Raw genomic sequence first — 17630 nt, 5'->3', positions numbered from 1 at the left:
CAATTTGAGTGAATATTGTTGAGTGGTGGCAGGATGAAGGTGAATAAGTAAGTTGCGAGTAACTAGTGAACAAACTAACAATCCAGTAGATTTATTGACTGTCAGACTGGCACACGAAACTCACATATGAACGAGTGTGTGTTTGTATGTATCTACGAATACGATGGTGACTGTGTGACGCACGCAATTAAAAAAGTTTCAAAATCCAATTTGGCACTGTATATAAAATTGTTCACTCACATTTAAATGGGTAAATTTACCATCGCTACACTCGTATTCACACATCAAAAAAAAACTCTCTGTGTTACAGCTACAGGTGCTGCCAGATTTGCCTGGATTTTATACTAAATTTTAAACAATGACTTTTATACTAAGAAGATTTGGGATTCAGTATCATTTAATCCAAATCTTTTGCTTTTTGTCGAATCTTTGTGCTTCAGTTTTGGTAGACTCGATCGAAGATCCAGACCAATAATTGATACTAATGGAAAGAGTATTAGATTCAACCTTTTCTTACAGTCTGGTTCACGATATGTTCAGATAGAAATGAAGAGCTGAACATACAGTGGTGGCCACGAATTTAAGACACGACATGTCACTTATATATTTCTAATAATTTTTACATCTTATAGAACAAATTTTAGATTTATGTTATTTTTTTAAAGATCCTAGTAATGTTATGAAAAAAAATTAACAATAGTTTGTTACCTATATTTTGTTTCGAATATGTATTTACATATTATACAGATTAATACAAGTTTTAGCCTGGTCATGAATTTAGAACATAGGCAAAATAAAAGTTAATTCAATAAATTAAAGCTCAGTTTCATAAAAAAAATTCTAGTATTTGGTAGGATATCCTTTATTTTGGATCAGAGCAGCGCATCTTCTGGGTAAACTTTCAACAACAGCGTTCATTTGGAATGGCATACCAAGCCTTTTGAATTTCTTCCCATAAATCGCCCAAATTTTTTGGCTTTACTACTCGTACATGCTCCTCAACATCATTCCACAAGTTCTCAATTGGATTGAGGTGCGGGGATTGAGCTGGCCACTTCAGAACTGTGATTTTATTTTCCTCTAAGCAACTCTTCACTAGGCGTGAAGTGTGCTTAGGGTCATTATCATGCATAAATTTCCACATTAGAGGCATGTTGTCTTCAGCGAATGGTATCATGATGCTTGTCAGTATGTTTTTGTAAATGTGCTGGTCCATTTTAGTCATTACCTTGTGAATAGGACCTACACCATGCCTGGAAAATGCTGCCCACACCATGACATTGCCACCACCATGATTAACCGTTTTAAGGGTGTACTTTGGGTGATGCTGCAGGTTTGGAGGACGCCATACGTACTGTTTTCCATCAGAACCAAAGCGACAAAACTTCGACTCGTCGCTCCAAAGTAAATTTTTTCCAAAATGTCATCGGCTTATTGACATGTTCTCTTGAAAACGCTAGTCGGGATTTAATATTTTTTTTCGACACAAGTGGTTTACGTTGGGCTATACACCCACATAAATTTTTCTCATTCAGACGTCTTTTCCTGGACGATATATTAATACCAAAATCCGATAAAATCTCACTTTTAATTTTACTTGAGGTCTTGAAAGGATCTTTAACAGCTAATTTATAAATTAAGCTATCCTCCCTAGGTGTAGTTTTTCGGGCTCTTTGGTGCTATTTGACATTTTTGGTGGTACCATGTTGCTTGATGTGTTCAAGTGCGTTGTAAATCTTGGATCTGGAACATTTAAGTAGCTTGGAAATCTCCATTACTGTTTTTCCATCAGTATTCATTTGTTGGATCAGTTTTCGCTCGGCATCCAAGTACTTCTGGCCATTTCTAACTAAATAATTTGATCTATTCCAACATACAATGGAATGAAACATTCATTACTTACCCTTTAGCTTCAAAAAACATCAAATAATCACTTAAAAACCAAATATTTGTTATATGTTTTAAATTCGTGTCCAGCTTCATAAGCACGTTTTTACGAAAGTATAATAAAAATAGAAACAAAATATAAAAACAAACAAAACAAAATAACGGTACTTCTTCTTAACATTTAAACAAGATCTAATTTGATATTGCAGGATTGTAAAAATTATCATATCTAAGTTCGTTACAAGTCGTGTCTTAAATTCGTGGCCACCACTGTATACAGAGAAGATGAGAAACTTTTATTTCCTGTTCGCGGTCCCGGAGACTGCGACCGTAACAGATGACAGAATGTCGATCACACAGCGACCCAAGTCTAATAATGAGTACGTAATCCGCCAATCGGTTGCCCCCCTAACCCATAACAGTTACTACCGTTAAACACGAAATTTCAAATAAAATGAGCAACCTCTAAACCTTATGCGATTTTGCGCCATTTCTCAGCATTTGATTTTTAGAACGAAGAATAGTTTGAGACCTAAGGAGCAAAAGGGCCACTATCCATTCATGTGTGGAAGTTATTTATGATTTGTTATTGTGAAGATATCTGGTAGAGTTTTTATTCCATTTTACAATATCGAGAATATCGTCGTTGTTACACCTGCTGTTCCTAAATTGGGATCACGAAAAAAATACAAATTCCTCGTGACAACCGAATTGGTTGACAATGGAATTACTCGTTCTTAATCTAATTTTCCACTTGAAACTGCGATAATTTCATCTTCTGTTACTAGAACTGAAATAATCTAAAAATTGGAACGACTTGAGGTCCACCATATGGAAATTCATTTTTGACACATTTGGATTATAATCCACACTGCGCTGCACACCATCAATCGCCTGTTCTGTGCACTGTATGGCATGTTTCGTGAGTGGTTCTCGAATTAATAGATCCGATGGATGATTATAAGCACAAACGTAACGATCGAGTTTGACGAAATGAACCATGATTTTTAAAATAAATTTGAGCACCTTGCAAACGTTGCTCAGACGTGAGCCTATTCATGATAAATGGACAAACCAGAACTGCCATACCGTCAATCGAAAACTGTGCCGCCAATTTAAAGTTCTTCACTTCTAAAAAACACTTTTTAATGGATCTCATTTGGAAAACTAGTTTAAAAGAACTGAATCATTAACCACAATTTCAACTATTGAAATGGAGGCTCATTCTAAAATTTTTGTGTATTTGAAATCATATTAAATAAATCATCTGGCATCTCCAATTTGGATATTTTTATTTTGCGCACACACACTCAAAAATACCTTAAGAAACATATAAACAACAAAAAAAGAAACCATTGTATTCAATTCACATTCATTCTTCATTTAGTCATTCATTCATTCACTTATTCACTTACTTTTCTCTATGTTTTACTAGTATTTTTGTAATACATATCTAGCGGAGAGTATATTAAATAGATGGGCCTTCCAGGAGGCCTAATTTGAGAGACACAAGACCTCTAGAAGGCGTAACAAATTTACTTATCTGTCATTTAGAAGATGACAGATATAATGAACCATTTAAAGAAACTACCTTGGAACAAGTAAGAGAGCTATATACCCTTCACCAAATTATACTTCAAAATAAAAATGTTAAATATTTTTAGGTAAAGAAAATATTTTTTTTTTCCAAAGCTGTTTTTTTGGACATTTTTTTTTCGAATTGTTTTTTTTTAAATTTAAAATTTTATTTTTTTAAATTTAAAATTTTTATTTTTTTTAAATTTCCAAAAAAAATGTTTTTGATTTTTTAAAGTTTTTTTTTTTAAAAAACTTTTGGTGAATAAACAATTCGGGTTAAAAATTTTTTTTCCGGTTTTGACCCATTGTAGGTACAACTTACTATGGTCTTATATACGTCGTTGCAAAGGAAATATCTATATCCATATTGTCTATGTTAATGACTTAGTAATCCTGATATAGGTCAAAAATCTATGTTGTCCTGGTTTTTTCCTTATATCTCAGCCATTTGTGGGCCGATTTTCTCGATTTTAAATAGCAACCGAACCGGAAGAATTCCGCAGATATTGATGTATGAATCGTGTATGTAAGTTATTTGGGGGCTTCGGAAAATTGATTTCAACAGACAGACAGACGGACATGGATATATCGACTCCGCTATCTATAAGGATCCAGAATATATATATTTTATAGGGTCGGAAAATTATATTGTGGAAATTACAAAACGGAATGACAAACTTATATACCCTTCTCACGAAGGTGAATGGTATAAAAATATTTTGTAAAGTGATACGCTCTAATTAGAGTCTGTACATTAATATACAAAATATGTAATTTGTAGAGTCCAACCTAAACCGAACCTTTATTATTTTAATTTTAGAGTACATACAGTTGTTGGTGTCCCACTTTATATTGAGGATTCCACTTGGTAGAAAATCTTTTTTCTTAAACATTTTACAATAAAATATAAGTATTTCCTTAATATCCGTCACACATAAATAAAAAATAATTTTGTTATTCAGATTTAAATTTGACAACATTTTCATTTCCAAAGAAATTCCATTTTGTTTTTTCTGAAGAAAAAATTCGGATTTGAATTGTGTGAATTGAATTGTTGATCCTTTATAAAATCGGTATCGGCCAAATTTTGACGGATACTGATATTAGGCCGATTATTGTCCTAATTCGTTTGGATTCTAGTAATTTGTTTTTAGCCTGAAAATTTTATAAAATTAACAAATTCTTCAAATTCAAACTCATTTCTTCCGAATATTTGACTTAATTCTCATTCTTCAGGAACGATGAGCCAATGCCAGTGATTACGAGAAATATGCTTTCTTTAGCTGTAATGTTCGCAGCACAAATATGTTTTCTCAGTCAATAACCAAGAATTTTTTACAATTGGGGGATTCAAACGGTCTCCTATTAGGTCGTATTGTCATAATGTCATAAAATATTTTTGTAGTTTAAACAAATTTTTGTTGGGTTTCAAACAAAAAAGTTATAAACTAATAAGACTTTTTGAACTATGTATGTTTATTGGTTTGTCATAAAATAACACATTTTTTGTTTGCAGCACAAAAAGAATTTGTTTAAACTAAAAAAGAATTTTACGACATTATGACAATATGACCTAATAGCAGACCGTTTGAATCCCCCAAATAAATGTTATCATTCATCGTAAGAAGAAAATGATATTCTGAGAAAAAAAAGCTTCCTGAATACTTCGTAAGGCTTTAAGAAAGTCAGGATGAAATTTAAATTCGGCTTTTGGAAAGGAAAGTAAGGGCCCTTAGGAAGGCCTTTTACCGCTGGGTTCTTCGAAATATATTAATAGTAGTTGTTGTTGTTGTTTTAACTTTATATGTATGTAATTTTGTTTATGTTGGGGGGAAGTGGTTGTTGGTTTCATTTTGTATTTTATTCCCTCATCTGCTACTTTTTGTCGTTATAGTTGTCGTTGTTGTATCTTCTCTCTTTTGTTCTTCAAAGCTCTTTTGTTTATTGTTGGTCCGATTCTGTTGTCGTTTGGGTTTTTTCCTGTTCTCTACTGTTCGTTAAGTTTTGTTTCTTATTTAATGTTTTTTTTTATTAATATTTTTGTTGTTGCAGAGAGTTTCGTCTTCTTCCCTCTTTGTGCCCTGTGGTTGTTTGTGTCTTTTTGCTTTTGCCAACATTTAAGTTCAAAAGTTGTATCGTTGTTGCCTACAAAATAAATGCGTCCGTCGTTGTTGGTTTTAAGTATCACTGCTGGCTGTTTCTGTTTTCTGCTGCTTTTTGTTTTTGTTTCCATTGTGTTGCCATGTTTCCATTATATAATGTCAGTGTGTGTTTATGTGTGTGCATTCAGTCGAAAAACTAACCAACCAAAAGCGTTTCTACTGCTGCCATCTGCCAGTTTTTTTTGTTTTTTTGGTTTCCAGTGTATAAGTGTGTGCGTGCCATCCATTCAACCATCTCCCCTTTTATGTTGAGTCTGTTTGTCATGGCGTGTTTCGTTTGTAACCACCACCAATACCAACCAGTTTGTATTCCGAACAAAAAATATCAACATGCAGTTGAAAATATTGAAATTAATAACTTTTTTGTTATAAATTGTGACAAATCAGTTTGTAAGTGAGATTTGGTGTGGGCAGTATATAAGGAATTCTATGATATACATACATATGTATGTATGTATATGTAATTCACAAGGAGGAGGTATATGTTGATGCAATATGAAACCTGATTTAAATTTCTTTGGAAACGAGATGCAATATAATTGCAATATAATTTGTAAATTGAAAATATTTTTAATTAAACTTATAAATTTCTCTTCTATGGAGCGGGAAGTGTAAAGTTTAATCCAGATTCTTGTTTGTATTGTGTGGAATTGTAGTTCATTTAGTTAATCTATCACATCTAGCACTTTATCTGACATTTAACATTTAAATTTGAAATGTTATGCACTCCATGGAAGCAGTTCCGCGTCCAAGAATAGTTATGATCACTCATGGCAAATATTTACTCAACAGATCATTACCACAATTTTTAGCAAACATTTGGTTTTACGTTGTGTGATTTGTAAATATCGTGATACTATATTCAATACCCTCTATTTTATACATATTTTCATGTAAATTAGTTTTATTGGCATAATATTCAGCAATCAATCCAACACCTATGGTTTCTTGCTTATCCTGAAAACTTGTGTTTTCTAAAATAGAGGATTTTGAATATAGTCCTTCGATATATACTTTGTCCTACACTCAAAATAATATGTAGGCAAATTCAACAGTAAATTCATTCGGTATCTAATGACCGTCCATGTGCGATGTAGAGCCGCACCCAAACACTAGGTGTCTCCGTTTTTAAAGCAGAACATGGCGGATCTAGAGCGGACGCTCGATAAAAGTTCATAATTCTGGATGTAATCCGCAACGTTTCCATGGAACGAATGGCACTATGTTAATGTGTCTCCTAACATCAAGTCGAGAATATGATGTCATGTAAATGGCCGCCGCCACAGTTGATTGTCACTTGAGCCCTTTTTATGGCATTTTCCATCACTTTGGGCAAAACTTCCGGCGATAGGTCCTCACATTCTTGACGGATATTGTCTTTAAGAGCTGCAAGAGTCTGAGGCTTGTTGACATAAATCCGCGACTTCAAAAAGCCCAACAAAAAGAAGTCTGGAGCGGTCAAATATTGCTTATTTACGTACCCGCTAAGATGGAAATGGGCCTCATCACTCATGATTATTTTTGATAAAAAAACCGACCGAATATTGGTCAAATAAATAGTCAGCAATATTCCGCGTTCTGGAGCAGTGTAGCGTAACATTGTTTATTAACGTGTATTTCGCATGTGTTTACTACACAAATGTCAAAACAGAACTGACATTAGGGGCCAATCGCAAAATTTATAGCATTTTCTGATAGGAGGATTAATTTTGCGCCACCTTGTATAAGCAGCAGTCCTGGACAAAATTGTGGATTTTAAAAATTGCTTTATAAAACAACAATTTTAAGGCTGCACTTTTAAACCTAGTTGGCTTTTTTTTATATGCAGGTCATCGATTCAGCACAATTGATCAAGAAACATATTCCCACACTGGATACTTGAATTAATATGCTTTAGACATGGAAATACAAAAACGTTTTCTTTTCAATCGAGTTACACAACAACCTCTCCCAACAGAACCAACTGATTTTTTTCACTACAAAAAACTCACAAAAAGAGCTGTTTATTTAAAATTATACTGAGCAAATGAGCTAAACGAGCGTACTAGTTCAGTTAATTGAGCTGAACTTTAAAGAGCCGTAACTCCACATTCATAAGCCGTGTGTCCACTACCAAGTATTCTTGCGGAAGTTGCTTCCAGAAGTGACTTCCAGAGGTTTTTGTCGTATAGAAGTTACTTGCAGCAATTATGTGGAAATGCGTATTTGTTGCTTGCTCGAAATAACTTGAACGACTTGCTGTGAACTGAAAGTGTTTTGAAGACTTGCAGAAGAAGTCGGCTAAACGGTTTGTGGTATTCTCTTGTGTTTTCAGTTTCGTTTTAAATTTTTTTCGTAGAGTAACTAAAAGACGGTCTGTGGAAGGTATAGCCAATCTTATTTTGTTTGAATTAAAGATAAAATCATCATTAGACATTCTCAGGAAATTTTTCAGCTGCAATTCTTCAAGTAATGTATTTTGGAGTAATGAGTGCCAAGGGTATATATAAGTTTGTCATTCCGTTTGTAATTTCTACGTTTTTCATTTGCGACTCCACAAAGTATAAATAGTCTGGATCGTTATAGATAGCGGATCCGATATAGCCATGTCCGTCTGTGTGTTGAAATCAACTTTCCGAAGCCCCCAAATAACTTACATACACGATTCATACATCAATATCTCCGAAATTCTTCCGGCTCGGTTGCTATTTAAAATCGAGAAAATCGGTCCAAAAATGGCTGATATATAAAGAAAAAACCAGGACAACCTCGATTTTTGACTTATTTTTGACCCATATCTGGATTACTAAGTCATTAATATAGACAATATGGATATCTAATGATAGATATTTCAAAGACCTGTGCACCGACGTATATACGACCATAATAAGTTGTACCTACAATGGGTCAAAATCGGAAAAATATTTTTTAACCCGAATTTTTTTCACCAATAAATTTTTTTTTCAGAAAATTTAAAAAAAAAAATTAAAAAACAATTTCGAAAAAACAACTGGAAAAAAATTTAAATTTTGTTTACCTAAAAATATTATAATTTGTTTAGTATAATTTGGTGAAGGGTATATAAGATTCGGCACAGCCGAATATAGCTCTCTTACTTGTTTTTAATTAGTTTTCTTTTTATTTAAATATGCTGCGATGTAATTTGTAAACTGTTATTCGTAAAAATACGTGGAAATACAATTTCTTGCAGCAAGTTCATCGTAATAACTTCTACAAACTACTTCTTTAAACAGACTTCCGCAGGTATAGGTTTGGGTAGAAACACTTCAGCAAATACTTGCATAAGATCTTCCACAAGTGACTTGCAAGTGGACATGCGGCTTTAGGTGTAATTCTGGGTCAATCCAACTTATTTATTCAAAATTTTGACTTAATAACTTATAATTTGCGGTTTTAATTCAGGAGAATGAATATATACAATGCGATTTGGATTTTCAATTCAGTTTCTATAAGCTTAGTTCTTTGATGGATATTGATTCAAAATCGATTGGTTTACTAAATTATTAAAGGCGCTACAATTATTAGCCTATTTATAATGGTGAAGGGTATACAAATATTTCATGTGAAATCCTAGTTTTGCAAAACTTTGACTTCACTGCTTCTGCAGTGAACAACTACAATATTGCAACATATTGTTGTCACGAAAAGATTCATACACATATGTATGAATATAATTTATACAATTTCCAAGTTCCTGAAGGATTATAACTGAGTTTTTCATCTCTCACTGCGGTTTTGTCAAAAAAGCCAATTCTCTTGTTTAATTAAAGCGCAGGTCACCTATTGCTTGTGTACTCCGAGAGAGGAGTTTATTTAAATTCCGATACATATTGTAAGTTTTGTTGTTGTTTTTTTCTTTTTTTTTTGCCAATTTGTGTGGCAACTGAAACTTGCAACTATCCTGCTTTCACTAGGTCGCCTAAGGACGATTGTTTCTTTACTCTTGTTAACAGTTAGTTAGTTTAATGTGTCTGTTCAGGAGGAATAATATTCATCATATACATAAATACATACATATTGTTTTTGTATACAATGTAACTGTTTTTGAAATACTTTGTATATAAAATATAGTACAACAAGTAGGGTGTGCTGGGGGAGGGGGGTAATCAGGGACATGACCTCGCCTTTATACAGGGGATACACAATTTCATAAAATGGCTAATAATAACGAAAATACATTGTATTCATTAAAATTTAGGCATTTCAATATGTAATATTTATTTATATGACGATACAAAATTTAAATTGAGTCTAAGAAGAAGTATTTTAAAGTTAAAATTATTTTACTTTTTCAACCTTTTACTAAAGTTTCCAAAAAAAAACAAAAAAAATTGAAACATTTTATGTATCCTTGCCGCAGGAGTATGTGAACATCATTCTATATAATGGAAAATATAAATGTTTAAAAGCACACACACACACAATAACACATTACAGTATCTGTAAGAAATGTTACAAATACACGAAGAGGAAACACACAATGATATAATTTGTTATAATTTCAACTCAATACGACTCCGCCCTGAGTTTCAGAAATGGGTGGAGCTTAAAATAAAATACAATAATAAAACTCTCTGCCAGCACAACTAAATATTAACAATTTGATTTCTTTGTAAATAAATGTTCTACAATTTAAGTTTATCCGTTGGCACGAAAACAAATGAAAAATCACTTAAACGCGAGCACAAATAAATAAGACACAGAGAGGGAGCGAGAGAGAGAGATAGAGAGCGCATGTGATTGAGTACATAATTTCTTTTCACATTGTTCAATTGTATATAACGGTTATTTGTTATTATTGCTGTTGTTGCCATTTTGCCTGTATGTATCATTTTTGTGAAATAGTTACTGTTACGTGCACACATACTTGCACGTCCTCGTCGCCATTTCCCTTTTCAATGGCAACTCCGTATTGTGTGGGTGTTTTGTGTCCTTGTGGGTCTTTTGGGCGGCAATTGCATGCAGGAATGTGATTTTTTGTGTGTGATTTTCTTTTTTTTTAAATGTAACTAAAATTTAATTGAATTTTTTAAATGTGAAAAAATGTGAAGTAATTGTTACAAAACATTAATATTGTTTGATTTATTTTTTCTGTAAATTATTTAGCACACGATTTTAGAATGTACACTTTGTGTTTTTATTTGTATGTAGATTCATAATAGTGAATTTCTTTAAAATCTTTAACACAATTGGTGTCATTTTAATAAGGGACATAACTGTTATAACCAATATTGGAAAAAATCCTGAAATAATTGTTTATCAAGAATTTTTGAAAAATGGTCTCTGATAACAGTTGAAAATAACCAATATTATTTTGGTCTTTGATAACCATTATAAACGATTTTTATTTTATTTGGTCCTCAATAACCATTATTAAAGATTTTTTTTGTTGGTCTTCCGTAAACATTATGAGTACCAACAAAGTTTTTTGGTCGCATGAACCTGGTTTTCTTGTATTTTAAAATAGACAAAGATAAATCGGTTCAGAATTTAATAAGAATCAAGAATATTTATGATTATAAACAGTTTTCTTTTAAAATGTGCAATATGTGGGAGCTATGACTAATTATGAACGAATCGGGATAAAATTAAGTGACATGTCTTATGAATATATGAAACATATTTGTGCTATCAGATAGGACAATCGTATGGGGGCTAGGAGAAATAATAGACCGATTCTAACTAAATTCAATAGACTTCGTCCTTGGGGCAATATACGCTATATCACTATGGTGGTGTAGGGTATAAATATTTGTAATGGGTGTAGTCTATCGAAGACCAAAAAAATAAATTTTTTTATAATGGTTATTGAAGACCAAAAAAAAAAAAAATCTTTCATAATGGTTATCAAGGACTTAAAAAAATTAAAATTTTTCATAATGGTTATCATTGTCTAAAATTTTTTGGAGTTATTTATAATTGTTATTACGGGACCTATTATTTTGCAGTTATTTTTTCTATAACCAATTGCTTATATAAAAAAAATAACAGTTATTTCGGATCACTGATTTTAATGATTAATCAATGATTTTTTTCCCAATTCGGAATACGTTAAGAAATTCATATTACGCACAATGGTAATGAACATGGTAACAAATATGCCTCTTCTAAACTACCAGTCCGATTGCAAAACAGTGTATAAACGAATCGTAGAGGAGGACATAGGCTTTAAGAAAATTACCATAAGCCATTTCAGATATTTAGAAATTTTCATCATGAAAATCAATTTTTATTGGGAAATATGAGTGAGCTCAGATTTTCTTTATTTTCGCTCTTGGACCTTTAGTATACGAATTATAAGCAATTTTAGATATTTTGGAATTTTCTTTATGAAAATCGAATTTTGATGTATTTCATTATTTTCGCTCTAGTTTACGAATTATAAGTAATTTTAGATAATTTGGAATTTTCGTTATAAAAAATAATTTTTGGTGGGAAATATGAGTGATTACAGATTTTCTTTATTTTCGCTCTAGGTCCTTTACATATTATAAATACAATTAAATAATGGTACCGTGAAATAGCTACCAAATGAAATAACTCCCAGTGAAATAACTCCCAATGAAATAATTCCCTTCAAAAATGAAATAATTCCCAAACTTGAAATATGAAATAACTAAAAACTAGCATAACCCGGTGCACTTCGCTACCCCTACCCAAGTAAAATTAAAAAAAAATTTGAATAGAAATACGAAAATAACAAATACAAAATTTGAGAATCTCTCAAATTCTCAATCTCTCATTACAGTTCACTTGATATTCGAAAATAACTAACTAATTTTGTATGGGAGATACCACTACACTGCATTTTTAAACCTCTTATGTAAATATCAAGCTTTACTTTAACTTTCCTTTATAAAGAAGGGGTCATTCCTACTAAGACGACCATGCTTAGCTAAACTTCGAACAGGGAACAGGAATAAATTCGTTTTTAACTAACCTCCGTATAATGGTAATAAATTGATTGATACAGAGTTTAAATACTTTTAGAATTATAGTTCTCCAGATATTCAAAATCAATTATTTACTTTGTGCCACGACCACTAATGCAAACCCGACCATTTTCAGCCAATCTGTGTAAAATGGTAAGAGAGCTATGCGGACAAAGTTTGAAAAACTTTGCAATTATTACTTTATATGGGAAGTGACTCACCTCATTTTCCCTCTAATCTAAATCCGTCTATATTCAGCTAAACTCCGCACAGTATTAAGAAATTAATTCGCTAAAAGTTTAAACACTTTTACAATTATAGTTCTACAGATATTCGAAATTAATTATATACTTTGTATAGGGTGTGCCACGCCCACTATTCCAATCCCGAACAATTTCAGCGAAACTATGCAAAATTATAAAAGAACCATATTGACTAAGTTTGAAGAATCTTGCAATTATAGTTCAAAAAATATTTAGAAATAACTATTTACTTTGTATGGGAGGCGACTCACCAGTTTTTCTGACCCGTCCCATTTTTGATTAAAATTCATGCAGTGATAAGTAATTCATTCGTATGAAGTTTGAAAACCGTCACAATTATAGTTCTGCACATACATATTATAAAATAACTATTTACTTATGTACAATTACAAATTTACCCCCATATGATTTTAAATTTGTCAAATGTTTTTATACCCTTCACCATGAGTGGCAAGGGTATATATAAGTTTGTCATTCCGTTTGTAATTTCTACATTTTTCATTTGCGACCCCACAAAGTATATATATTCTGAATCGTTATAGATAGCGGAGTCGATATAGCCATGTCCGTCTGTCCGTCTGTGTGTTGCAATCTACTTTCTGAAGCCCCCAAATAACTTACATACACGAATGATACATCAATATCTCCGAAATTATTCCGGATCGGTTGCTATTTAAAATCGAGAAAATCGGTCCACAAATGGCTGAGATATAAGGAAAAAACCAGGACAACCTCGATTTTTGACCTATTTTTGACCCATATCTAATGATAGATATTTCAAAGACCTGTGCAACGACGTATATAAGACCATAGTAAATTGGACCTGCAATGGGTCAAAATCGGAAAAAATATTTTTTAACCCCAATTTTTTTTTTCACCAACATTTTTTTCACTAAATATTAAAAAAAAAATAAAAACTAAAAAAAATTTTTTTTTAAATTTTAAAAAACAATTTTAAAAAAATTTTTAAAAAACAACTGGAAAAAAAATTTAAGTTTTGTTTACCTAAAAATATTTAAAATTTTTATTTTAAAGTATAATTTGGTGAAGGGTATATAAGATTCGGCACAGCCGAATATAACTCTCTTACTTGTTAAAACTAATTTTGAATGGAAATTTTGTTTTATAAACCTCTGATAAATTTAAAAATTGTTTATGCATATGTGAGTTAGAAAATAAAAAAAACACCTTCAAAATATATTTTTGTGACTTTAAATTACTAAATTCTTCTTCTTTGTTTTCTATAACAACTCTCACTTAAAACAGAGCGAATTCAATACTGTTTAATTGTTTCTCTTATTTATTTACAACAACATATTGCACAAACACGCATTGCTTTGTTTACTTTTTTGCTTAAGGTTCACATGTACACGTTTTTGCATATGTGTTAGTAACATCTTTAAACGCTTATAACTCCTAAAAAAACTGAACCGATTTCAATAAAATATATATTCTGCACTTCTGTGAATAAATCTCTTTAAAATGGTATATTTTTTGTCCAAATTGAATGTATAATGTGAGCGTAAAAGGGGTCTAAAGAAACCCTCTTGCCTATTAATATTATGATGAAATTACTCCCAATAGAAATGAAATAATTCCCAATGTGAAGCTATTTATTTATGCAATCTAAAAAAAGGAACTACAAAAGTGAAATTATTCTTCGCCTACCAAACATTTTTTGCAGCTCGGGCCTATAGCGTAGCGCAAAGTTTTACTCCTCTGGGATGTGTCAAAAACTGGCTTCACTCAGAAAATTTGTTTTGCAAAAGTTTTGTGCATTGCCGGCCTTCGGTCGTGCGCTAAGGTTTTCTCCTCCGGGGTGTATAAAACTCTGGCTTCGCTCAAAAAAGATTTCTTTCATTGCAGAAAGGTTTTATAATATTTCAGAAACCCGATTTTCATTTCGCACCAGATTAAGTAATCGTTGCAACCTGACAAAGGCCGACGATGTATAAATAATCTTTTCTGAGCGAAGCCGGTTTTTGAAACACCCCAGAGGAGAAAACCTTTGCGCACGGCCAAAGGCCGGTAGTGCAAAAAACTTTTCTGAGTGAAGCCAGTTTTTTATATTTATGGGTTCTGCTATTGCAAAGTAGAACCCAACTAAAATTAAATAACTGCACGCAGAGAAAAAATATAGTTGGGCATGGTTACTGTAACCATTTCAATATTGTTACAAGTTTTTTAACCATATTATAGTCACAGTAACCATTTACATGATTGTGGTAACCATAATATGTTTAACTTACGATTCACATGATTGTATCAACCATATATATGGTTACAGTAAACATATATATGTTTGTGACAACCATTTATATGATGAAAGACTTATCATATTATGGTGCTCTCGGCTTAAGGCTTATCATAATCTGAGAACAACATATTATGATAAAATTATTCATCATAAATATGGTTGCCACAAACACATATATGTTTACTGTAACCATATACATATATGGTTGAGACAATCATGTGAATCGTAAGTTAAACATATTATGGTTACCACAATCATGTAAATGGTTACTGTGACTATAATATAGTTAAAAAACTTGTAACACTATATAAATGGTTACAGTAACCATGCCCAATTATATTTTTTCTCTGCGTGTGCATACAATGAAATAACTCATAATTCCCAAAATAAAATGAAATAAAACCCAACAAAAATTTCATTGGGAGTTGTTTCATAGTGCAATAACTCCCAACAAAAAATTATGAAATAACTCCCTATGCGTTAGGAGTTGTTTCATAATGAAATAAGTCCCAAGTTGTATGGAAAATTTGTTGGGTGTTATTTCATTTTTTCGTGGGGAGTTATTTCATTTGGGAGGTATTTCACTGTATCTTAAATAATATTTTGGAATTTTCTTCATGAAAATCGAATATTAATGGGAAATATTAGTGATCACAGATTTTCTTTATTTTCGCTCTAGGTACTTTAGTTTAGGAATTATAAGCAATTTTAGATATTTTGGAATTTTCATCAGAAAATTGAATTTTTGGTAGGAAATATGAGTGATCACAGATTTTCTTTATTTTCGCTCTAGTTCGAAGCTTATAGTAAAAAGCGTTATATGCGGGAAGTTTTGCTATACTTCTTTAATTTGAAAAAAAGTTTCGCTAAAGCACTCCGATTGCTCACCAAGAATTGGATGCATTACTCCATGAAAATTGTTATAAAACTCAAGAAGAGCTTGCAATCTCAGTGGGAGCTACTTAATTGGCAATTTCAAAACGTTTGCAAGCAGCAGGGAAATTGAGTACCATAAGAATTGAATCTGAGAGACCTTGAAAGACCATTTTGTATGTCTGAAATGCTGCTTAAAGATATTAAAGAACATAAATGAAAATCGACACCAAAGCCAAATATCCATGGCGCTAATTTAATGCTCTGTATTTGGTAGTATGAGCTGCTGAAATCTGGCCAGACCATCACAGGGAACATGTACAGAATACAACAGATTCATTTAAACCGAGCACGCTTTATAGTCCAGACCATACCCCTTCCGACTGCTATTTGTTCCGATCGAAACAGAAACCTCTCTCTTTATAGCCCAGACCCGTCCGACTACTAGTATTTGTTCCGATCAAAGCAGAAATCGCTCTGGGATATGGTTCACTTTGGAACAGAGTATCCGATATTGGCTTGATTTGTTCTTGGCCTCAAAACATAACCAATTGAAGAAAAAACTAAGTTGAAATAACTTTCACAAAGTATTAGAATATCGAATATGAAGACGATTGTTTGAATAACACTAAACGCTGAAGCTATCCCATTATTCACCAAGGGATTGGGAAACTGTTATAATCTTATTGCACGTTAAATCTCCATCTCTCAAATTGAAAATTTCCTTCAACCCCTTTTCAAATTACTTGGAGTATAGACAAATTGTTAATATTTCCATGTTCTTGTAATCGTGGTTTTACTTTAAAATTGTATGTATTTCCATACCATTGGCGTTGTGCTGTGGCTTATCGTTTAACATGTCAAATACATGCCAACGCCAATGATTGTTGACGAAAAACCAAAATCTAATTTAATTTTGTGAAGTGTGAAGCAACAGTCAGACAAACGAAAATAAAAAAAATCCAACAAACAATCAAACGCATCCGTTATACAAAACAAGAAATTACAATGAATTTGGTGAATAGCCAACAGCGCGACCTTCATCACAAACGTTAAGTTAAGTTGAGTTCTGTAGCCAATATTTATTTGTCTAAAACCAAAGAAACACAAAACAGTAAATATTTTATTATAACAATACGTTAGATTATTATTTACACACACAAATACACAAATACAATTAAATACAACGGATATTGTTTTATTTCCGTTGTTGTGCACATTTCTCCCATCCATCCCACACCACTTCCCACCATCAAACATCATTTACCACCAGCAACAGACAGACAATATTACCACACCATCATGGCCACCACCATCTCTATAGCAAGGAGGTCAACATTTGTTCCTTCTGTGTCTCAATACTTGACAAAAAAGAATTCTTGGCTTTTTGCGTGTCTTTAGTTTTACTTTTGTTGTAGATTTCCCTTTGTTCTTATCGGTTTTTTTCTCTCTTCCACATTTCTTACAAACACATTCAGCTTAAATGTTTTAGTTGGATGGAAGATTCTTTTCGAGATTCCTTGTTATTCCTTTTGTTATCTTACACTTGGAACATGCAGCAGCGAACACAGCCTTTAATGGTCGTCTTACAAAATAAACTGGTTTGTTTGAAATGTTGGAAAGGAGTGAGTGTGGAATGGTGGGGAGCCAGAGAATTTGCATGTTTTACAAGTAACTA

This window comes from Calliphora vicina, chromosome 1 (genome assembly GCF_958450345.1).
Source record: "Calliphora vicina chromosome 1, idCalVici1.1, whole genome shotgun sequence".
Classification (NCBI taxonomy): Eukaryota; Metazoa; Arthropoda; class Insecta; order Diptera; family Calliphoridae; genus Calliphora; species Calliphora vicina.
This window is presented reverse-complemented; position numbering follows the sequence as displayed.